The 25,997-nt window shown below is 37.0% G+C and overlaps 1 long non-coding RNA gene across 1 annotated transcript in view; it reads right to left on the reverse strand.

Moving 5' to 3' along the window:
* Nucleotides 1-865: 865 nt before the first annotated feature.
* Nucleotides 866-25,997, reverse strand: part of LOC113049763 (uncharacterized) — a 70,953-nt gene continuing 45,821 nt past the window's right edge. The window contains exon 3 of the long non-coding RNA XR_003276644.1: nucleotides 866-1,118. This is a non-coding gene — a long non-coding RNA (uncharacterized LOC113049763). The remainder of the gene's footprint in view (nucleotides 1,119-25,997) is intronic.

The following is a 25,997-nucleotide window of genomic DNA, read 5'->3' on the forward strand; positions in this document are numbered from 1 at the left end:
CCACTATTCTGCTAGTACAACTGTTTTAAGATTTGTCATTGTGTTTTCTGACTTGTTATAATGTTTTTGGAATGTTTGTTGTGTTTTCTGATTTGTTTTCTGATTTGTATTTATAATTTGCTATTTTGTTTTCAGAACTGTGATTTGTTTTTTTTGCATAATGTATATAAATACACACTCACTATGTATTTTGTATATATATATATATATATATATATATGAATGTGTTTGTTTTTTATATACATGATAAATATATACAGTATACACATATTATGTAAACAAAAACTAATCATTTCGCTGCACTAGTATACATACAATTTTTTCTTTCTTTTTTTGGAGTCATACCTCTAACCTCAACTCTAGAATTCCCTTGTGCGCATTCACACTCTGCATTTAAAGGGACAGTTCAGCCAAAAAATAAAATTTTATCCGTTTACCCCCAGAGCATCCAAGATGTAGGTGACTTTGTTTCTTCAGTAGAACACAACAGGAGATTTTTAACACAAACCATTGCAGACTCTCATTCTTGTAATGGATGTGAATGGAAATCATGGCTAAAACATACAATAAAAGTTTTAGCCATGATTCCCATTCACATCAATTAATTTCTGCATACAATGCAAGCTGCTAACATGACACTTAGTTGATCTTGATAATGGCTATGCAATACACACAGCGATATGGATTAGAAGAGCATTTACTTATCTTAGATGTTGAATTCACTGTTCTAAAGCAAGCTGCACTGCTACAGCAAGCTGTAATCATATACCAATATACCAATACAGGAGAGAGCTAATCAGCTGTGCCATGTGATGATGTCATTATGTCAGACTGAGTTAGACCCAACGGACTGCACCATCAGAGTTTCATGCCAGAACTCTGTACAGTATGTGGGAATAGCTATACTGTAGCAGAGAATAAACATATGAAAGGGCACAGCCTTGGGCACCTGTTCTGCGGGCCCTCATAAGTGTTTCTGAAGGATGACTGGTAAACAGACAGCCTGTGTTCATCTATAGCTCATGGGTGTGATGTATAGTGAGAACCTTGGTGATGGACCATATGGAGCCCAGCAGACCTGACACAGATCGCTTATCCCCACCGCACTCCATATCAAGCTGTGAAATGACATAAAAATGGCTTTAAATATTCGCTGTGATATCATGATCTTAAGTTCTTTGAAAAACAAACAAGTGTACCATTTTTCTATAGTACGTCAGTCTTCTATCACTGTGGTACAATGAGGTCAGATGTGACTTTCAAACACTACTTTCTTTTTTCCCCCTGGAACCTAAAATAACTTTTAGATAGCAAAATATCAAGACAATCAGTGTGAATAGTAACTGGGACTTTCAAACTCTAAAAAAATTAAATAGATAGAAATAATTTTATAAAAAGCTTAATAAAAGTACCATAAAAGTAGTCCATGTAACTATTTGTGCTATTTTCTAGATCGTCTGAAGCCATATGTTGGCTTTGTGCAATAGACCAAAATTTGGAAGGACATAAGTGTGAGTAAAGGATCATAGAACTACTTTTTTGGGCTTAGTATCCATTTAATAATAAAATCGAAAAAATAATGCCATAGTCAGGCAGAAGTCACAACCAACATAAGAAAAACAAGCCAAGATAAATCAGACCCAGAGTATCCAAGAGAATAACAAACATTATTGCAATAGAAATGTCAAGATGTGAGGACGTGGGCTTTTTAAACATTCAAAACAGGAAATTAAAGTATGATGGTGATGACTGTCCATTAGCATTCAAGAGATTCTCTCATTCTTCAGAATATCTGCTTTTGTCTTCTGCAGAAGAGGTTTGATGTGAGGGTAAGTAAATTATGACAATTTTCATTTTAGGCTGAACTATTCCTTTCAGAGGAGGACAACCTCATGTTTGATCTTTCTAGCTGACATTAAATATCACATACTAGTTAACTTTGCCCAGACAATCTGCAAGTAGAATTTAACCCCTGCTTTATGGGGATTTTGGTTGTGAAAGCAGTCCTGTCATTTCTTTTGATGGATACCCCACTGTGCATTATCCTCTATGACTTTGGTCCTTTGTTCTGCTGAGTGTTTCTGTTCTCAAATGTGCTTCATTTAAACTGTAGGGCTAATGACGAAGTTGACTCAAGCGTATAAAAAAAAAAGACTTTCGGAAAGAGGATTTTTTTTAATTTATTTTTCTCTCCCAAGAAATGCTGAATTGCAGTAAACACAGTAATATATAAAACAAAAGCAAGCCTGGCCACAGAAAGTCCCTCAGTTTAGTTATTTGATTTAAAGGTAACCACTAAAACATCTTTGAAAAACTGCAAGTTTTTTTATCACATTTAACTGTGAATGTGAAGCTACTTCGATCGTGGGAAAGCATATGACCCTAAGAAGTTATATATAACTCCTGAATCATCATGCGTCCACACGCATCGGCTTCTCTCTGTCCCGACAGAACAGTGTTTTCGTGTTTTTCGTTGTCTTGTGAGTCGCAGTGTTTTGGTATGTCGTCATCGCGTCTACCTGTCTGTTAGCGTGCATACAACGATGTCGGCAGAACTGCATTTTTACAGTTAAACTCAGCACATGCAGAACAGCTGCAGGATCTCTGTCTGCTACGGAGGCCTACACCATCACCGACCCCCACTACTGCATGTCGCCCACAGCGGAGGTGCCACAAGCAGTGTGGGAGGAAGTAGAAGAGGGGTAAGTGCGGAGGTATCCGGAAAAGGCTAACCCACACAAGCCATCTATCCCCACCATCGCACTGGCGAACGTACGCTCGTTGGACAATAAACTGGACTACATTCGATTTTTACGTTCAACACAGAGGACTATAAGAGACTGTTTTTTTTTTTTTGTGTTCATGGAAACATGGCTCAGCAACAGCATTCCAGCCAGCGCTATTCAGCTCGATCAGCTGACATGCTATCGAGCGGACAGAGCTCTCGTCACAGGAGGAAAAACCTGTGGCAGCAGGCTTTGTGTTTATATCAATGACGCGTGGTGCCGCGATGCTGTTGTGATCTGCAAACACTGCTCACCCCTGGTGGAGTTTATGATTATTACGTGCCAGCCGTTCTATATACTGCAATACTGCTCATTTCGGTTTACATTCCCCGAACAACAACAACAGGAACGACGCACTAAATGAACTGTACCAGCACGTCAGTGAGCAGCAGACAGCACACCCTGATGCTTTTCTCATCATAGCTGGTGATTTCAACCATGCTGACTTAAAGAGTGTGTTTCCAAATAGACACCCACACATTAACTTTCCAACATGAGGTAATAACATTTTGGACTTGTTTACACCACACAGAGAGGAGCTTACAGAGCCTTTCCCCTCCCCCACCACGGAGCCTCAGACCACATCACTGTCATGCTAATGCCTGCATATAGACCGCTCATTTAAGCCGCCAAACCAGTTCAAAAACAGATTCAAGTGTGGCCAGAATGATCATCAGAGGTTATTCCAGACTGTTTCAACACAACTGACTGGGACATGTTTAAGCAGGCTGCCACATACAATAACTACACTGACCTCCAGGAGCACTCCGAGACTGTCACTGCCTACATCAACAAGTTTATTGATGATGTAACAGTCACAAAAACCATCACTGTCCGGGCCAATCAGAAGCTGTGGATGACAGGGAAGGTCTATAGACTCCTGAAGACACGGAACGCTGCCTTCAGAGCTGCAGATGAGGTGGGCCTGAGAACAGCTCATTTACATTTAGCTGACGCTTTTATCCAAAGCGACTTACAATTGCTATATATGTGTCAGAGCTCGCACGCCTCTGGAGCAAACTGGGTGTTAAGTATCTTGCTCAGGGACACATTGGTGTCTCACAGTGGATTCGAACCCGGGTCTCTCACGCCAAAGGCATGTGTCTTTTCCACTGCGCCATCACCACCCATGTTTCAAAACTACCACCATCATTCCAGTTCCAAAGAAGCCATCTCCATCCTGCTTCAATGACTACCGTCCTGTTGCACTTACTCCCATCCTCATGAAGTGCTTTGAACAGCTAGTCATGCACCACATCAAGTCTGGGGGGGGGGGGTGGCTTCCAGATTGCATATCGGTCCAACCGGTCGACCGATGATGGCAGTATGGGTCGGCAACATCACATCCAGCATCATCACAATGAACACTGGGGATGTGTGCTGAGCCCCCTCCTTTCACTCTGCTGACCCATGACTGCATACCGTCACACAACTCCAACCCAAACTCTTCATTAAGTTTGCGGATGGCACGACTGTGGTGGGTCTCATTAGCAACAAAGATTAGAAACTACAGGAGCGAAGTGAGCCACCTGGCCGGGTGGTGCAGTGACAACAATCTCTCTCTGAACGTGGAGAAGACAAAGGAGATTGTTGTTGACTTCAGGAGAGCACACACTCAGCATGTTCCCCTGACCATCAATGGTGCGACTGTGGAGAGAGTGTTCAGCACCAAGTTCCTGGGTGTGCACATCACAGAGGACCTCTCCTGGACTGAAAACACAGCAGCACTGGCCAAGAAGTCACAGCAGCATCTTTACTTCCTCCGTAAACTGAGAAGAGCCAGAGCCCCACCCCCCATCATGCACACCTTCTACAGAGGCACCATCGAGAGCATCCTGATGAGCTGCATCACTGTGTGGTATGGTGCCTGCAACGCATCCTGCCGAAAGACTCTGCAACGCATAGTGAAAGCAGCTGAGAAGATCACTGGTGTCTCTCTCCCCTCCCTCCCATCTCACTCGCAAAGCCCTCTGCATCACAGGTGATCCCACACACCCGTCACACTGCTTCTTCAGTCTGCTGCCATCAGGGAGGAGACTGCGGAGTCTCCAGGCCAGGACCAGCAGACTGAAGGATAGCTTCATCCATCAGGTTGTCAGGAAGCTGAACTCACTCCTGAACTTCGTCTTCCATCCCTCTTCTGCCCCAGGCACCACTGAACTATGAACCCCCACCCCCCGAGATCCCACATCCCCAGGTCCTTTCCCTGATAATGTGGTTTTAATGATTCGGAGTTCGAAGTTCTATACAAAACAATAGCCATCAGTTTGATGGACTGGTTTTTAATTTTTCTGTCATGCTCCATCATCCGTATCTATTATCAAAATACATGAATATCTAATGTGACAATAATAAGCCATTTAGTCTTACCAAGTGCTGCACTGCAGGTTCTTGGCTTTTGTTTTTTATTCTGCTCTCGCAATGTGCAAAAGATAAAACAATCTGCAGCCTTTTCCAATGAACAATTACCCATGAATTATTCCACCGGACTACATTTGGAAGCTCTCATTTTCCTCCCTAAATCCTCACCGGTCTGTTTTCACATGAGCAGAGAAAACTTTATCCTCTCTCCTTTTCTTCACTTTTAATCCCTATTAGCATCCTTTGCTGAAAGGTTTTTAAAGTAAGGGAATGCAACAGACCAGATACCTTGTTTGTTAAAAAATACAGAAAACTTATTTAATTATATACTACTGTGCAAAAGTCTTAGGCCATTATGTTGTAATAATAATAATAATATTAATAATTATATATATATATATATATATATATATATATATATATATAGAAAATGTCAGGTTACATAAAAAAATCCAGTGAGAATTTTGTTCGCAGAAGGAGTCTGACAACAGCGAGATCTGATCATCATTCAGTCTGTATGGGATTACATGAAGAAACAGAACAAACTGAAACAGACTCAATCCAGAAGAACTGTGGCAATTCAAAGATGCTTAAAGAAACCTTCCTCTCAGTTTTTTTTCTTCTGTTTCTTCATTTAATTCTAGACAGACTGGATGATGGTGAGATCAGATCTCTGTTGTCAGACTCATGCATACAAAAATCTCACTGGACTATTAAAATTAATGGCAAAATGAATGCTTGGAAATTTAAACTGAAACTCCCTACTGACACACTACAGCAAAATATAGAAATAACCTTTTTTTTTTTTTTTGCTGGTGAAAACACTAATGGCCTAAACCTTTTGCACAGTAATGTGTGTGTGTGTGTGTGTGTGTGTGAGAGTGTGTGTGTGTGTATATATATATATATATATATATATATATATATATATATATATATATATATATATATATATATATATATATATATATATACACACACACACACACACAAATGTATAATTCTGTAAATTAATGTAATTTGTAAGCCATTAAAATCCATGCTTTTTCCCTCTTGTCTTGCGTTGTCATGATAATTTTTATTTTATTTTAATGTTATCTAAAAAAAATTCTAAAGATAAATGTCTTCTCATGATAGAGTTTTCTCTTTTTTCATGATGTCCTTTTATCATGATGATAATTTTAAAAGTTAGTAAGCCTCAATTATGAATTTGTTTGTTAGTCCTGTGGATTACTTGTGGATTACTTGTGGATATTTGTAATTCTGTTCTGATTAAAAAAAGAAAGTCATCTGCCTCTTGAATGGCCTGAGAGTACAATTTCAGCAAATGTTCATTTTTTGGTGAACTATTCCTTTAAGTCTTGACTATTGTTTTGTCTAAATCACAAGGGGAAAAAAAACAGGGGGAAAAATATAAAATATGGAATCTGTGGGATTCTGCACTCATGCAATATGTACAGTACAGCTAGAAAAATACTGCATCCAACCTTTGAAAAAAAAATCTCTGAATATAGCAGTATTTGGGATTTCTAGGAAACAATCCCTCAAAATAAATGGAAAGAAATGTATGAGATACCACCGCGGGGCATAAAACTTTAAACCTGAGCATCTGAGAGATCTCTGTGTGCAGCCATGATTGTCTCTGCAGCAGCAGTGGAGGAGGAAATCACCTCTATCACAGAAAGTCCCTGCACCCTCAACAGAACTCATACAAACAAACATCCACAGCTGTGACAACATATATATCTGATCTTTTGACTTCTTTTGTCATGATTACCAGGTTCTAGAAATGCACCGCTGTGCAAAGTATCTGTGAAATCAATGCTACATTGCCATCTTGTTGCCTTTCGGATTAACCAAGCATATCCTCAGGGTGCATCTCAAAAGTGCACTGTTGCATCTTCTCTCTCGGCCCCACAGCATGTAGAAAATAAGAGGGTGAGTGTAAGAACAGAGAAGAGGTTTTGAAGGGAATGAGTGTAGAGCCGTGCCGTCAGTCTTTATTAGTGGTACGCTAACGCTTCTGCACCCTGTCTGCTTTCATTACCATGACTCATTAGCTCGCACTAGGGTCATGAAAGCCAGGCAACTAAAAGGGGGGATGGAAGGACTCAGGAGGGAAGTGAGCTTTGTCACTTTGGACATTTATTGACCCGTTTTCACAGTGGGAAATAAGAGGAGAAGGAGAGCGGGATGCCCCTCAGAGAAGAGGAGAAGCTCATACAGATGAGCTGTTGGACCCTCAAACTGAAAGATGACTTATTCTGTCAGCAGCTGCTGTAATGCACTGTAGCTGAGGCTTTGGGCGCGACTTTCAGAAAAGTGTGAAATCATTTTACTTCAGCTGGACTAGCTGAACATTTCACTCAGTTGTACATTACAGGAAGGCACTCACATAAAAGAAAAAAAACTACACTACCCTTCAAAAGTTTAGATTTAGTATGATTTGTGTTTTTGAAAAAAGTCTGTTATGGTCACCAAGGGTGCATTTATTTAATTAAAATTGCAGTGAAAATAGTAATATTCTGCAATATTATTACAATTTGAAATAACTGTTTCCTATTTTAATATAATTTCAATGGCTATTTATTTTAGTGACGGCAAAGATTAACTTTCTGAAGTCATTACTTCAGACTTGTCAATATAGATAACAGATGTTTTTGTACTTAATATTTTTGTGCAAAGTATTTTTTAAGAATTCTTTGAAGAATAGAAAGTTCAAAAGAATAGCTTTTAAAAAAACATAAATCTTTTTTTTTTTACATTATACATTTATTTACCGTTAATTTAAATTAATCATTCTTGCTGAATAAAATAATTAATAAAAAAAAGGTTTACCCTAAATTGAGAAGTTGTGTTTCTCAGGTTGACAACACAGAAGGCTTTTATTTATATTCTATTTTTATTTTTTTATCTAAATTAGGGTCAATAAATTAATGAAGAAATGAGAAATGCAATAACATGAGCAACGAAAAAAAAGCTAGAAATAATAGGACAACCCTATGAATAAAATGCATTGAATCAGTGATCAAACTGATTACCTAAATCCCAAAGACAAAGACTTTCCAACATACAATATGACAATAAGCACATTCTAAGAGTGTTTGACTATTGCCTTCAGCTTTTTCGAATGCAAATATGTATGCTTATTATTGGAATAAGCAGCTTGTTACTGTAAAAAAAAAGACAGCAGCTGAGCAACTGCCACACTACTGAAAAGTGTAAAGAAAAATAATTTAATTAATCTCTCGGCTGAACCTCGCAGACTTCACGTAGAGTACGATATAGTAGCATGTATGTGAGAATTTACGAGTTTGGCACAACAACGAGAAGTTTCACGCTGCCAATTTGCACTTACGTGTCATACATGTTTGTAATGCTCTTACTTGCCACTCAAGTTTTCTTTCCTCGGCATAACAGCCAGTTCTCTCTGTCATGCTCAGCCCTTAAAGATTAGCTGGTCTTGTCAGATTTACAATGCAGCATTTCTAAAATGGCTATATGATTAAGTGGGCAGAAGAAGTCTGTGCTGAGGGAAGAAAATCAGCAATCTACCAGCAATGCCAATCATTTGAGAATGAACATTTTCAGTCAGTTCTGTCTATTCAGTGCATTGGACAAACAGGTTTGCAAAACAGTCTCAATTGATTTGCATTCATTCAGACTGCTCTCTCACTAAATCAGTTTCTCAGTCAGTAGAACAGACAGTATCGCCTACTTGAAGGAATCATCATCAAAACAGATTTGGAGAAACTGGATCCTCTGCAGTGAATGGGTGCAATCAGAATGAGTCGAAACAGCTGATAAAATCATCACAATAATCCACAAGAAATCCACATATCTCCAGTCCATCAATTAATGGTTTGTTTATCAAAAACATTTTACCTCAAACCATTTATTCCAACTAAATCAGCTTTTGTTTTCAGCTGATGACAATCACTCACTGCAAAGGATCATTGTTGAGCAAGTTATTGTAATGCAAATTTCTCCAACTCTTTTTGGGTGAACTATTCCTTTAAGGACACAGAGAACAAATAGAATTGAATGGATACTCAAATACAAACTAATGGCTACTTTTTGGGAGCTAACATTCAATTAAAATTCAGCTCATGCTAATGTATGTCATGATATGAATAATCAACTATTCGCTATATTGAAAACATCTTAGTTGATCATTTGATGTGAAAAGTCTTAAAGGGGGGGTGAAATGCTATTTCATGCATACTGAGTTTTTTACACTGTTAAAGAGTAGGATTTCCATTCTAAACATGGACAAAGTTTCAAAAATTAAGTTGTACGTTTGAAGGAGTATTTTTGGAACAAAAATACTCCTTCCGGTTTGTCACAAGTTATGGAAAGTTTTTTTTTTTTTGGAGTATGGGTCTGTGTGACGTTAGATGGAGCGGAATTTCCTTATATGGGTCCTGAGGGCACTTCTGCCGGAAGAGCGCGCGCTCCTGTATAGCAGAGCAGAGACATTCACTGATCAGAGCGAGAGCGAAATGTCACAAAAGAAGTGTGTTTTTGGTTGCCAGGGCAAGACAACCCTGCACAGATTACTCCAAAAAAAAAAAAAAAAAAAAAAAAAACAGCATTAAGGGACCAGTGGATGGAGTTTATTTTTACAGAGCATCAACGGAGCTGTGCAAGTGTTTTGGTTTGTTCCCTGCATTTCGAAGATGCTTGTTTTACAAACAAGGCCCAGTTTGACGCCGGATTTGCATATTGTTTATTTCTTAAGGATAATGCAGTCCCAACGAAGAAGGGTCACGATCGTGTGTTGGAACCGCAGGCGGTGAGTAAAACTGCTTCAAATATCTCTGTTTTGTTAACTTAGCTATCGGCGCGTAAGCACATCAAGTAAACAACATGCGATGTTGGCATAAAACTGCACTTTCCGAATGTACACCTTACCACCTTACCATACCACGTAGAGACGTCCTGCTGTAGTCGTTGCTGCTGCTGCTCTTGTTCAATTTCAGCCTCTGGATCTGATTCTGGATCATAAATATACAGCTGACACTGACTGTTAGCCATGGTTTGTTTTGGATGATGTTTTTTTCCTCACGGTAATGTCACAGTTTCTAGCGCTCTCAACGCAAAAGCCTACCCGTGCTCGTAATTCTTTAGCTCCGCCCACACGTCACGCCTCCAGCCACTCGTGTTTTTCCGGGAAAAAACGGTACAGACTATCTTTCTCTTATAAATATAATAAAACTAAAGACTTTTTGGAGTTATGAAGGATGCAGTACTACTCTATAGGCCCTCAAGATTAACAGGATATTGAATGAAAACGAGCATTTCACCCCCCCTTTAAAGTTGCAGAAAGTGAATTCTGAGAAACACTGTTGAAAGTGGATCGGACCAAGCATACAAAACACACTTTTAGCAAATCACCAGTAAGGGGCGTGTCCACTCATAATGGGGGAGTTGCTTATGTTGCACATATCAAATATGCATTATTCCACCTTTAAGTGTTACAGAAATGCATAATAGTTACATGAATGCTAGACATACTCAAGAAAATTACAACTTCTCTTAGAGTTGTATAAACATGAACATATATTGAATTACTGAACTTTTATTGTTGTTTTTTCAAGATTTTTCCCCTCTGTGTGAAACTGCAAATTATGCAAAACCCCTTGTATTTCCCTGCTGTTAGTGTCTACATACAGTACAATAGAATACATTTGCCAATCCTGTTTTAGCATGAAAAATACAGTTGCATTCACATCAAATTCAGAGTGACAACTGCATTCTGCTTTAATTAAACTAAACTGTCTGTGTTTTTTTAAGATGGTTATTCAGAACATTTTATATACACTACAAAGTGTCCACGTATGAATAATACAGTAATCATTCAAATCTAGTAAGGCCTTGGACAATAGTCTATAATGTGGTTTGGCAATGTAAGCTGAGATGCCCATTGTCAAGAGATTTGTTCTTGACTCAGCATTTTGGTCCTGCGACAACATTGATGTTTTTTATCCCTGAGCCTGTGACAGGTCAAGAGTTCTGCTCTCCGCTGGCTGAAAGATGTGGATGTGTGACAAGCCAATGGCATATTTGTCAAGTCCTGTCATGCCGTCAAGGTAAATGAATGTCCACTCATCCAACACTACTCAAATTTAAAAACTATTATAGTTAAGGGCACTGCTGGTCAGAGCTCGATTGATTCACAGCATTCGTGTGGCAGAACATTGCTCTTTAACCCAGGTTTCACCAAGCATTGGTTAATGCTTTCTAGGGTGGGTTTTGACACAAATTTCACGATTTGATAGGATTCTCATTCACAAGCTTTCGATTCGATGTGATTACCGATTTGATTCGATTCGATTCGAGTACTTACCAAATTTTCTCAAGGAAACAAATCTCTAGATTGATCTGTCACTCCACATTAAACAGTGTCAAAACTGTATTTATTGATTGAATACTGCAATACAATGGATGGACATAATTTAAAACCTGACACTTTGCTTCATATTAAAAGCACCAAAGAATAATGTGTATTGCGATTTATTGGGAGGGAAGTGCCCTTCAATGTTCCATCCATTTACTGAAAACAGGCTAGACTAATCGCTTCTTGGGATTTAAAAATCAATATCGTTCTGTAAAAAAAATAATCGATTAATATTGAGATATCAATATTTTCTACCCAGCCCTATTGTTTTCTATTCTTACATTTTCAGTAAAATGATCATATGTATCTTTAGGAACAGTGAGATGATCAATATATTTTTCCTTACAGTTAGCAACATGTCATATATTGGGGCTTTGGTTTGCTGTAGTGGGAAACAATACCATTAGACTGAATTTACTTATTTATTTGCCCTGTAATCAGATCTGTAAAGAACTGTATGTTGGAAAGCTTTGTAAGTAGCTTTGACTGGAAGGTCTTAGCCCCGCTCTTGCAATTCTCTAGCAATTCGAACACTGCTGTGGGATATAAAATATTTACCTTTTTCATTAGTGTTTTTGGAGTCTTCGTTCCCCCCCCGGTAATGAAAGCAGAAAAGTTTACGAAATAATAATAGTGAATATTTTGGAGCCTCTTGACAGGCAGACTTAAACAAGTTTTTTTTTTTTGCTGTCACAGTCACCGTTTGTTCTGTAGGTTTCCCTTCAGGAGATTCATTTAATGGAAAATCAAATGTAACTGAGCAAAGCTGTTTTGTCAATTACAGCTTGTAAGCTGTCACAACAGACACTTAAAAGAATAAAATGTCTCTTTTCCCATGAGCAGGAAACCTGGCATTTTGCAGACAAGTTAGCATTCTTGTAGAGTCTCACACAGCTACATAGCAACTCGTAATATAAAGGTGTGTTTTTTATACTACTAGGGTGTGTTTACGCTTCGGTTCTCTTGGCTATTTTGGTCCAGACATTTTGGTTCTAGAATGTTATGCTCCTATGACAAGAAGAACCAGGTATGCTTAGGGATTTTGTCCTTTTTAAGGTGGCATCTTGTGACATCGCATCCTGTTTTTGGTTTGTTTAGATGTCGTTAATTCAGTGTTGCATTCTTATATCAGTTGAACTGCACCAGAATTCATTTGGTGCGCACCAACAATTTGTTCGGATGCTTGTTTTTGTCTCTTATGTTCACCAAGGTTGTATATACTATTTTCTATTTTGGTATATTTTACCATTTTAATTTATTCCTTTGAAAATAGGCAAAGCTGAAGTATTAGCATAATAACTAAAGTCTTCAGTGTCACATGATCCTTCAGAAATCATTCTAATATGTGACCCTGGACCACAAAATCAGTCATAAGGGTCCATTTGTTTATTTTTATATTTTTTAAATAAGCTTTCCATAGATGTATGGTTTTAAAAGCATAGGACAATATTTGGCTGAGACTATTTAAAACTATTTAAAATTTAGAACTATTTAGATTCTGAGGGTGCAATTGCTAATAAAGTCCTTCGAAATCCATATTTCTAATCAAAAAATAAGTTGATACAGTAGGAATTTTACAAAATATCTTCATTGAATAAAGGTATTGAAAAAATAAAGTTTTCAACTTTGAACATGATTTTGCTACTTTGTTAAAGATTATTTAATGTAATAAATAATAACAGCTTTAATTTGAAAAATATTTTGCAATATTATCAACATCTTTACCATCTTTACTTGTAAATCAATTTAATGCATCTTTGCTGAATAAAAATGTTGATTTCTGAATAATAATTAAAAATAAACATTACTGACTTCACACTGTTAAATGTTTGTAAAGCATCGACAGAGAAAAAAATAAGAAAAAAAAGACAAAAAAGAGCTCCTGCCACAAACCTTTTAAACTTTGATAAATCCAGTGATTATTTATTTCTCAGCAAAAATGTTTCCAGGCAGACTGACCTGTGTGTTGTCACTCCTAAAAGTTTTGTAAAGCCAGCCAGACTCAAGCAGCCAATTTCATCAAATTTTTAGCACAATGTTACTCAGACGGTCAGTTCACAGACTCTGAGACAAAGTAACATGTTTGTGAGTTTGAATCGAAGTCTTACACAAAGAAACCTATGCAATATGATGAGCAACACCAAGCTTTATTAGCTTCTGTTCGCCATAGTTTAGATGAAATGGAGAATTAAGCAACAAGCAGGGTAGCGTTGGACTTTAAGTGGCTGAAATAAGCTGTCAAGAGCATGTTAATTTTCATGACAACAAACACGCTGTGGGTAATCCCTGCAGACCCCAGATCCAACAATCATATCAGCTCCCTATTTTTGCAGAACATCTACAAGTGTATATCTGGGATCTCATTGTTTTATTCGGTCGTAATACACAGGATTGCACAGCTCAGTGAATGTATTATTCATCAATGCAGTACAGTCATTTCAGTACTGAGTGTTTCATGTTTTTTTGAACACCTCAGGGGCGTTAGCTGCATGGCATGAGATGATTAACCATTTTTGGCATGTAAATGCCAAGTTAAATGGATTCGATCAAGTTAGCTCTCGGTCCAACCCTGGTAATTAGAGCGAGGGATGGGGCACAAACCTCTAGTGCAAGACAGCTTGTACTAAGAGACTGCCAACACCATGTAGGCAAAATACTTTGCAGTAATTCTGAAGTTAATTGTCACACATTGAGAGTATGAGCTGTATAAATGGTAGAGAATAAGAATCATTTCACTGCATAAAAATACCTAACTCTAAACTGTCAAACATTTATTTCAGTTAAACTCACAAGTGCCATGAGGCATGATCACAGAAAGACGTGTTTTCTAACTTTTAGACCTCAGAGACCCATTAAGGCACAACAGTTGCTTATATAAATAATGATAAACAGGCATGAATATCAATTTGTGCACATTTACATTTTCAAAACTGTAAAATATTAATACCATAAACACAATAATCAGTCTTTTAATTTCTTAGAAAAGGGAAACTTTTGGACTGCAATGCAAACATTTTTTAAGTGACAAAGTGTGTTGGGTGACAGTCTTTGCTGGTGTTTTGGACGAATGGCTTGGTAGTTTTAGTGCATTTTGGATTTTAAACAAATTTACTGCTGTGCCGAGTTGAAAGTTGATTAAAAAAATAAATAAATTGTGTGAAATGTTTTGGAAAAACTGACCTGAGCAATAGGAAATGTGTGGAAATTGTAAATAAGACACAAATCTAAACAGATATGGGTTAAAGCTAGATACAGTACAACAATATTTTACTCATTTAAATGTACCATAACAACAATTTTGGCAGGAACCTATTTAAAAATTGGCATGCCAAATGTTACAAAGTCAGTATGGTTTGTGGTTTTGAACTGCTCAATCATCCATTTGACCTGTCCATTTTCTTTTCTTCTTCCCCTCAGTTTTAAATGATGGGAAAAATACAACATACCTTCAACTTTATGGAAAGCAGCTGCAGCCTCTAAAGATGCAATTTCAGGGAATATTTCTCTGACATGCCTCCTAGCATGATCCTAGTACTCCATAGGTCAAAAGAGTAAAGTTTAGTCTAAATATGAATTTTCAGTACACTTCACAGTAGAGTCTGTGATATGTGGGAGTAGTGTCTTGAAAAGATTAAAAGTACTGCTCTCACACAAACTTTTATTTTATTCTAAATGTTCACCTCCTATGGCTTCTCAACAAAACAAAACCCACATTTGCTTGTTTTCCTAGTGCTTTTGTGTTACTTTACTTTTAAAATATTGCTTCATATTAATGGATTCAGAATTGAAATCCTTTGAAGTGAGGTAAAATTCAAAGAAGTTTATATAATTACAATTTTAACTGAAATTGGAATTATATTTGTCTTACATACAACATAAATCATTATCAATATTTGGGTCCAATAAATGTTAAATAAATTGATACAACTATTAAAAAGGGTTATGGCTGTTGTTTTTATTATTATTAGGTTTTTGAAGAAATGTTTTGTATCATTAATACATATCAGATGATGCTTGTAAGTACTTGTTAGAGCTCACCAAAGAGAAACCCTGGTGAAATCCTGCCGATTCTGAGGTTTTGAGTGTGAGAGAGATTGGCTTTCCTGGGTTGTTATTGATGTTTTCTTGTATTATGATTACTTGTCAAGCTGAATGCTGTAAACACATCTATTGAACAAATGAAAGTCTCAAAAGGTGTTCAACAGAATTTGGGGCAGGATTTCAAGCCACCTTTGTCTTCTATTGACCTTCACTTTGGCTTATTTATGCAACATTCAGTACAAGGTTGAGAGCATAGTGAAGATTAATAGCCCCGTTAAATGCCTGTGGTCTTGCACTGCATGAAACAGTGTAGCACATTCTTACGTTAGTGTGAATCTAGCTAGGCACTCTGCATGAGCTGCATACATACATACATATTAATCACTCCTCTGTTCTTAAGCGAGTTTGATGACATTCACACACAAACTGGAAAAAGAAATCTATCATAGATGTGAATAAAATTGTGTGTAAATAAAATTATTTGGTTGTGGCACTGAGTAGCATCCAGATTCCACATTAAGGAATGGCTTATGGATTTTCTTCAGATTCACATACACAGTAATGTGAAATTTCTTTCAGTAGCAGAAAGAACAGCATATAGTCTAAGAACAGTCTTTGTAGCTAAAGCTCAGGACTAGTACTCAAAGGTTATTGGTTAAAGGATTTACTCCACCCCAAAATGAAAATTTTGTCTTTTATCACTTACCCCTACAGGTATGTCATTACAAACCCATAAAAGCTACATTCATCTTCAGAACACAATTTAAGTTATTTTGGATGATAACCGATAGGCTTGTGACTGTCCCACTGACTGTCAAATAAATTGCACCATCAAGGTCCAGAAAAGTATGAAAGACATCTTCAGAATAGTCCATTTACCATCAGTGGTTCAACCGTAACGTTATAAATGTTATATGTTATAAAGCTCAGAGAATACTTTTTGATGCAAAGAAAAACAAAAATAACGACTTTATTCAATCATTTACTTCCTCTATGTCTTTCCACATCACCACAGTACTTTTGGAGAACATCCGCTGAACCCAAGCAATATCCACTCTTCTGTGTCAAAAAAGTCAAAAAGTATTCTCGTCGCTTCATAAAATTCAGACTGAACCACTGGTCGCAGATGGACTATTCTGACGATGTCTTTGATACTTTTCTATACTTTGACAGTAGAATTTATTTGGCAGCCAATGGGACAATCACAAGCCTACATCCAAAATATCTTAAATTGTGTTACGAATTGTTTTACGGGTTTGGAATGTCATGGCAGTAAGTGATTAATGTCAAAAGTTTCATTTTGTGGTGGAGTATCCCTTTAAAGCTCTACAAGGAGCCTTTGAGCAAGGCACTTAACCCCTGGTTAAATGGAGGCCAGGTCCACATAATAAATGTGCTGTGAGGCACTGGACAAAAATGTATACCAAATGACTACTTACAGCCTACTGTGTCTCAGCAGCAGACATTTATCAAGGCCTATTTTATGAAAAAAGCAGAAAAGATTTCTGTGTAAATTGTTCGTAAAACCCCGCCATTATTACTTTAAATAGTCACATTGAATTGCTGTAACACTTTACATTAAAATGGTATTCAAACCATTTGGCTCATGTGCCCATGCTTAATAATGAAGTCTGCTGTCCATCTGATATATCTTACACAGCTCAAAAAGTACTTATGAATATTGTAAGCTTCACTGATAGTGCACGAATGAAACCTGCGGGAATCAGGTAGCACAGGTTTTCATCAATGTAAATGTCTATGACCTATGCCATAGCCTACACACAGGTGCCCTCCCTTACGCTGTAGCCTGACGCCCACCTCTATCTAACCAAATCTAACAGCACGTACATTCTACGCTGAAAGCACATGCTATGATTGGTCTGATAGAACCTTCCTCCATATGCACTTGAGTTTTGTGTGTTTATGTGCACTTTAATATATAAAATAAAGCAAAGAACAAGTGTCTTTTCATTTATTACACTACATAGCATTATACATCAGTAGTTGTCCTCGACAAACAATGTTGTTAAATAATGATTAAATGATTTGATATTTATTTGCAGCCATCACGGCTATTATGCTTCTCCAACGAGCCACTTCTTCTTCGGCTTTTATCGTGGACACTGCAGACAAGTGGGTTGCATGTGTAATGCATGTCGACAATGACAAGAATCATAAATAAAAACTGACGCACAGCCTATGGCAATTAAATTAAATAAGTTAAAGTGAAACACTTAAATTACTGGAAACAAATACCAACTAAAACTGAACTAAAATCAAATTAATATAAATAATTATATTATATATTAATTCTTGGAGAGGTGAGGTGTACACGTTGCAACATCTAACTACTGGGGTGCCTCAGGGCTCAGTTCTTGGACCACTTCTCTTCTCTGTCTACATGGCATCACTAGGATCAGTCTTTCAGAAACATGGCTTTTCATATCACTGTTATGCTGATTACATCCAACTCCACTTCTCATTCCATCCTTATGGTCCAACGATAGCTGCTTGCATTTCAACTTGTTTAAGACATTTCTTGCTGGATGAAGGACCATCACATTCAACCCAAAACCTCATCACAATTTCACCATCCAGTTAGGCACATTAAACCATAACTCCTTCAAAAGCAGCCAGAAACCTTGGCATTATGTTTGATGATCAGCTCACTTTCTTAGACCACATTGCTAAAACTACCTGGTCTTGCAGACTTACTTTATTCAACATCAATAAGATCAGGCCCTTCCTTTTGGAACATGCTTCACATCTCCTTGATAAAGCTCTTTTTCTGTTCAGGCTGGACTATTGCAATGCTCTCTTGGCAGATCTTCCAGCCATTTCTATCAAACCTTTACGATTAATCCAGAAAGCGGCAGCAAGCATGCTCAATTCAAATTCTATTCTTTAAAAAAAAAAAAACTGGCTTCTTTTAGACTTTTAACTGCTTATTTTCCACACAAAAAAAAAATATTTATTATACAAACAAAAGGCAAAATATGCCTCTAACACTATAGCTTGCTATATTCTTTTTCTATTCGGTTTCCTTTTTATTATATAATAAAAACCTTGTTACGTGTATTGCCTTAAGCTAACTGAGACTTGTCATAGCAATTGCATATTGCTCTTTTGTTGAATTTGATTGCTTCCATTATCCTCATTTGTAAGTTGTTTTGGATAAAAGCATCTGCTAAAAGACTAAATTGAAATTCAAAATGTTATATAAAAAAACTAACAAAAATTACAGAAGCACACAGCAACTTTAAATGTAACAAAAAATCTAACTAAAATTACAATGAAAACCAAAAATATAAAAATAAAAGCCAATTTAACCCAGGTAAAAAAAATAGAATAGAATAGAATAGAATAGAATAGAATAGAATAGAATTAAAACAAATAGTATATACTGTAAATAATCCAAAAAGAACACTGGGGATAAATAGATATTCAGAGAAAATGCATTTTGGTTTGTCCTTCCTAGAGGTTTCCCCCTAAGCCAGTGGTTCTCAAACTTGGCTAGACCTTCACTTAATAGCATTAAGAGCAAATATTGACATGGACTGAGATTGATTTAAACTCTTTTCAATACAGACACACTCTGTTATTGTTTTCATGATTATTAAGATACGAGCAAGAATGCAAATTTCCCTTAATATTGAAACGATGGCAAATGTGCCATTACTTTTTACAACAAAAAAGTTTAACAAAAAAATTAATTTCAAGTAAACATTTTACATTTTAAATGTGGCCTACATTTTAAACATCTAAATAATAGTTCCAACGAAATCCATATCATCTGTTGTGCGTCTCCAAGCAACCTACAGCGGCGTTTCATTAGTGAACGAAACTGCTGCTACGAATCAGCGACTTGCTGCCGGTTTTATTTTTAAATAACTTACATTTGCCATTATTTATTGCTTTATTTATTAAATTATGAAATGTTAAGATTATGAAATAAAACATGACATAAGAATAGAAAATATTTGCCTCTATACAGGTAAAAAATGCACCTGTAAATCAATTTAAGGGGCAAATATTGCCCATTATTAGAAAAAGTGTGATTGCGATCTAAGTGGAAGAGAGGGGGTACGCAGAAGACTGTTAAATGCCCCAAGGGGTACGTCACTGTTAAAAGTTTGAGAACAACTGCTCTAAGCAATTGACCTGCAGGAACATACCAAACAAGATCCAAAAAAGTTATGTCATCTATAACTGATGATCCAGCATTTTTCAGCTGAATTTTAGAGAGAGGCTTTATGGACAGTCGTTGTAAAATAAGAGGGAGTTATGTGCACAGCCATGACTCTCAGCAGGTGGCTGTTAACAGCCGTAGCATACTCCCTGCTGTGCTAATGATCCTACTGACTCCAAGAGAACATGCAGCTTGTTCAGTCGGTGGGACTGTGCTCTTGATGCCTCGGTGACCAATGAGCTTCTTCTCACACAGACCAACTGACAAAATATGACACTATTGTTAAAGAAGAAACTGCATCTTCCAGTTTTAATCGGTGTGTATTAAATTTGTAGGGCCCTATTAAATCAGTTTTATTTTCTTTCAAATTCCGTTTTGTTTATTCCAAATAAAAAAGATTTCAGCTTTAACCCCCTCCCCTCCATTCCGCATTATCTTTAAAATATCTTCTTTTTTTTTTTTTGGAATGAATTTTGCAATTCCATTTATCTTTTCTGCATAGCAGAAACATTCACCAGACAAGGTTGAATTATAATTTAAAAAAGCAAAAATACTCAGTAGATGTGACAGACTTGAACTAACATCGAATTGCTCAGAGTGAGCTAATGGTTGGCTCTCAAGGTCTCATCCAGCCAGCGTCACACAGGCATTCACTCTGAATTTACATTCATCTGCATCCCTAAGTATTAGCATGAATCCAAAACAAAAGTTAGTAACAACGGCAGCTCAAACCCATTGTCCCTCGGGAGATCTGTGGCAGCTCCAGACTGGACCTCATCAACAACTCTCTATGGTCCTGCAGCATTATGTCTAAAGCTACTCATTACCACCATTAGTCCATTAATAAACACAGGACTGAAACAAAAAGCCACATGAACAAATGTCCCCACAAGGAGAGTGAAACTGTAAACCACCTACATTATGGGTAGCTGCTAATGGCTCCAAGAAGAAAAAATGTTAATAATAAACAATGTTTTAATTAAAATCCAAATATTGTGCACTTTATGTGTAGGAATTAGTGATAAAAATCTTAATTAACCAAGTATAAGTACAATAAATGTTAATTGAAAGCCCCCAACACTCACTCTCACCCTCCCAATCCATATAAAATATTTAAATTATTAATGAAAAACAACCATTTTGAATAGTTGAGGGTTTACAGATGGTCTACAGCTTTATGGCTTTTAGTTTTGTTGAATGGTTTCAATATGAATGAATGATGTATGTATTCCTTCAAAATCATCTAAATATACCAACATAAAAATACTTTTCAGGTCCTCAGGTCATCCTTTGAAGCTTGTATGAGGAAACGGTCTGTCAGTATGCACAAACCTCCCATGCCCACATCTTCTCTGACATAGTTATGAATATCAGTTTGCTTAGTGACTAAAAATTGACAGTTACAATCCCTGGACTTAATAAATATGTAATCTATAGAGGAAAATTCATCAGATATAACCACATGACTCTTAACATGGTTCTCCAAAATCTTTGATTATGATTGGTCAACGACAGTATTGTCTTGTGCCTGTAGTTTTCTAAGCATGTGTTGATAGCACTTTATTTTACAGTCCTGTTCCTCATGTGCATACTATGTACTTATTATAGTAATTACAATAACTATGTAATAACTAGGTACTAACCCTGAACCTACCCCTAAACCTAACCCTACACCATGTAGTTACCTTGTATTCCCAGAACCTTCTTAGATAAATACACTGTAAGTACACTATAAGTACATGTTAGTACACATACTGTAAAATAAAGTGCAACCCATGTGTTTCTAAATCCACTTCCACACTAAGCAAACATATGGACTACCCTTCCATATGAAGGCATGTTCTATTCAACTTTTTGAGATACTTCACTTCTTTGTGAAAGACAAGTTACCAAATGTATCCTATTTTATGTGTGCATTTTTATAGGTCTGTCTTTCAGAGTGATTTACCTCAGTTCACCTCACCCACTTTATACATATTCTTCTTAAGTGTTGTATATTATTGAATGAGACTAATGCCTAATAAAAAAAATATGAATTTCAATATAATTAAGCTTTTTTTATTTTCTTTTTTCACAAAAACAATTATTGTCCAGTTTGAGAATCCTGAAAAGTCCAACAAAGCAACAACCTTTGTTATTTTAGCTCAACCATAATCATTACTTTTGTCATTCCATTTGATGATGCAACCATGTTCATGGTGTCCAGCAAAAGAGACAGTAGTTTAAAAGTAATCCACACAACTGCAGTAGTGGTTCTTGCCTGATGAATTCATAATGTTATGTCATGTGAGACGCAAGAACCAATGAGGTCTGATGATGTTCAGCCTCATGATTTTGGAACAAAATGAGGATGAGTAAATGATGACAGAATTGTCATTTTGGTTGAACTATCCATTTAAGACGAACTGTCATCTGAATTTGAGAACTGACAAAGCTTTACCACCTCTGGCAGAAATACTTTATCACAAACTTCAGAAAATTTACTGAAAAACTTGGTTGTTACATTCTTGACATTGATTGGAGTATGATAAATTGCCAGAACTTATCATCACATTTGGCCTTCTCAAATGTTACTGCGGTATTAGAAAATTATTCAAAGCAATTCTGTCAATACAAAGGTCAAAAGTTGCCATAAAATTCATGAAGATGTGTATTTATGCTGTTCTGCTTCTGAAAGCATGATTGCTTTAATGTTTCTCTTTGGACAGCAATTAATCACAGCTTAAGAACACAAAGTGTGTGAAATTGTGTTCTTACTACATACACTTAAAGGAATGGTTTACCACAAAAAAATAAATAAAATACAATTCTGTCAGAATTTATAAACCCGTGTCTTTCCAAACATTCTAAATCTTTATGTATAACTTTTTCTTTCTAATGCAGAACACAAAATCATGTCTATTTTCATGTGTCAATCCATCTGCACCACAGATCTTTTTTTTTTGTTTTTGTTTGCGCTCAAGGGAGGGGCACATCAGTACAAATTCTTGCCCTTCGGGCTGAACTTGTCCCCCCGTGTCTTCATGAAAGTTGCGGAGGGGGCTCTTGTGCCCCTGAGAGAGCAGAGTGTTCGCGTCCTCTACTATCTAACAACTGGCTCATACTAGCACAGTCTCGGGATCAGTTGTGTGAGCACAGGGTTTTGGTGCTCAGGGACCTCAGCCTGTTGGGCCAACGGGTCAACTGACAAAAGATCAAACTCTCCCTGATGCAGAGGATAACTTTTCTCGGTATGGAGTTGGATTCAGTTGAACAGACAGCACGCCTCACAGAGGAACATGCACGGTCGGGTCTGAACTGCTTGAATTCATTCAAGGGCTCGTGGTGCCTCGCTGACAGATATTTGTAGAGCTGTAAGCTGGGGGACCCCCAACACATTCACTAGATTCTATAGCCTTTGTGTGGAGCCTTGTGTATCCACCTGTTTTGTGTAACTGAGAGGTGTAGTGTTGGTTTGCTAAAACTCATGTGTAACTGCTTCCGAAAACTCCTTCAAGAAGGAGTGAGTGGGTAGTGCCACAAGAACAGTGACTGGGCTTCTTGTTGCGAGCCCCGGCCTAGACCAAAAAGGGGCCCGGGCGGCTCTCACAGGACACTGGAAGTGGCCGGGTCTCTGGCTCAGCTCTTCAGTATAAACCTGATTATGCACTGCACCGGCTGCCTACTTATACACGCGTTGTGATCAGTGGCAACTGAATGTAATAATCGCATGCCAATATGCATTGGCTCATTTAGTTTACACTCAAAGTGGGCTGGTCTCCAACCGACGTGACATCTCCGTTCCCTCCTTAAGGAAATGAGGGTTAAAATACATAACCAAGACGTTTTGTAAATAGTTAAAAGAGTGTTGGTGGTATATTTCTTTAAAAGTGGCAGATTGGTTGGACCTTTTGTGACGCTTTCATACAACTACAGCAAATGCATCCATTCAATCCATCTATTTTTAAATATGACCAAGAACATCTAGAGAAGGAATTCTCAAAGTCTCTCAATTAATTTAAATGATGTGCAAAATGCAAGCAAAATCATCAAATGGAATTTACTGTATGATGCGGAATATCACAATCGTTTTTATAAATAAATAAAAAGTCAGTGCATATAATCATTTTGCCATATGGACTCATGTCCAAATGACACAGACGCATAGTTTCATCTACAATACAAATTAAAAAAAAAAATAATAATTCAGTTCCTTAGACATTCTAAAAAATATATTTGAGGGGGAAAAAAACTAAAACAAAAGAGATTTAATATAACCCTAAAACATATTAAATACATTTTTGTTAAACTGTAAAAGTTTTATCATTTCAAATAATTAGATATAACGTAATCCAGAAAAATGTAAAATTCCAGGAAGTTCCAACGGCATCTAAGAGTACAAATTCTAGGCTTGATCATTGTTATAGTTATGGATATAACTTACGGATATATGAGTCCTTGGATAATTTTCTTCCCTGGCCCCAAAAAGTCTGAGAACCCTCACTGATCCAGAGTACATGTTTACTGGAATACATACAGTATGTAATACATTTTCTATGCTAAAGGAGCTAACCTTTTTCAGACTGTAAACTTGTTTTAATGTTTGAGAAAATGAAAGAAATTAAAGCCCTAAAGTGGAGCATATTTTATTAATACTCTGGTGCAACTGAGTTCAGCTGTCTTTTTGAGTGAGGACAAAGATTATAGTGCAGGACATTGTACAAACACAATGATTATATTTTTCTGTATACCCTATCCTCATTCTATCATTCAGTAATGACACGGCTATGTCTCTGCCATCCTATTAGAGTTTATTAGAAATTATTCGCTTTAGACCATTAAAATTTTGATGTCAAAATGTGCCAGTCCATTAGATGAGACTTTTGTTTATGCCTATATGTGATTAAACGAGACACACAGATACTGACAGACAACACGAGCCAGAAAGAGCAGAAGCCATCCATTTCCCATCACATCTGAAGATGCAGAAGACCTACTTGAGCCAAATTTCATTCAGCTCTCCCAAAGAGCCTGACTGGCTGTTGGGGCCGTGACACTACTTGATTTTGACAAGGAGCCAAATGAAAGCTTGGAGGATGTCACAGAGCATGAGGCAGCCTGACAGCGCAATAGCCAGCTGTTGGCAGACTTTTTTCAGACCCCACCTCTCAAACACCTCAATAAAGCCGTCAGGGTCTCAGAGATGTTTATTTCTCTTTAATACATGGCTTTCAGCAGTACCTGATGCTGGTTGGTAAATCGCAACATTGGGTGTGAGAGTCAAATATTTTTGGCTATTGACCATTATGTCTGTCGGAACATGTGGTGCCACTTTCATGTCCCTCATATTAGTCTGCACTCTTTTCATATCAATGATAGTTAGAATAACTAGTTTGCTAATAGTAAACTTATTCGGTAGCTCAACTTGGATTCTGGATTTTGGAGTCCTATGTAGCACGAGTCACAATAAAAAAGCTCAAAGACTTATACAAGCAATGGAATGGTTGTTTCACCAAATGTGTTTTTATCTCATGTTTGCTTTTGTCACTTTTCCACTGAGCCTAGTTTAGGAGTCCCCCAGTTAATATAAAAAAAATAAAAATAAACTGTAAGGAGACACAAAAGACATGGTATTATAATATAGAATATAATATTGTAATACTATTGCAGTTTGTAGTTTTCTATATTATTTGTCTGTTTACTCAAGTCATATTTCATGCTTATGTTTTTGGCAAGTAGCCATGTAATAAGCAGGATAATGCAAAGCCAACCAGTCGTTATTGCAAAGTAATACCGCTTTTCCATTCATAGGTATGGTTTACTCTTATAAGAAAATTAGCACATTCATGAATAAAGAAGTGACGTCTATAGTGTGAATAAATTCTAAAAAATATGTTTTTTTTACACTGGGTCTTTTCAACAACTCGCTTTATCTAGTTCTTAGAAGCAGTCAGAGTGATTCACTGTAATTATACTTTCAAAAATGAACAGGATATCCTTCAGAAATCACATTTAGAATTTGAGGAAAGAAATAATGGCATACAGATGAAGGTGCATAAATGATGACAGAATTTTCATTTTAGGTGATTTATTTCTCTGGAGAGCTCACAGAGAACACCAAAGGGTGAACACGACCAAACGAAAGTGCACTGCTTCAGCAGACACCTCTCGATCACAGAGGTCACATATGGAAATAACAGGGCAGTATTTCTCCGAATGGAAAACATAGCACACGATTTAC

Source organism: Carassius auratus, chromosome 30 (assembly GCF_003368295.1).
Source record: "Carassius auratus strain Wakin chromosome 30, ASM336829v1, whole genome shotgun sequence".
NCBI lineage: Eukaryota > Metazoa > Chordata > Actinopteri > Cypriniformes > Cyprinidae > Carassius > Carassius auratus.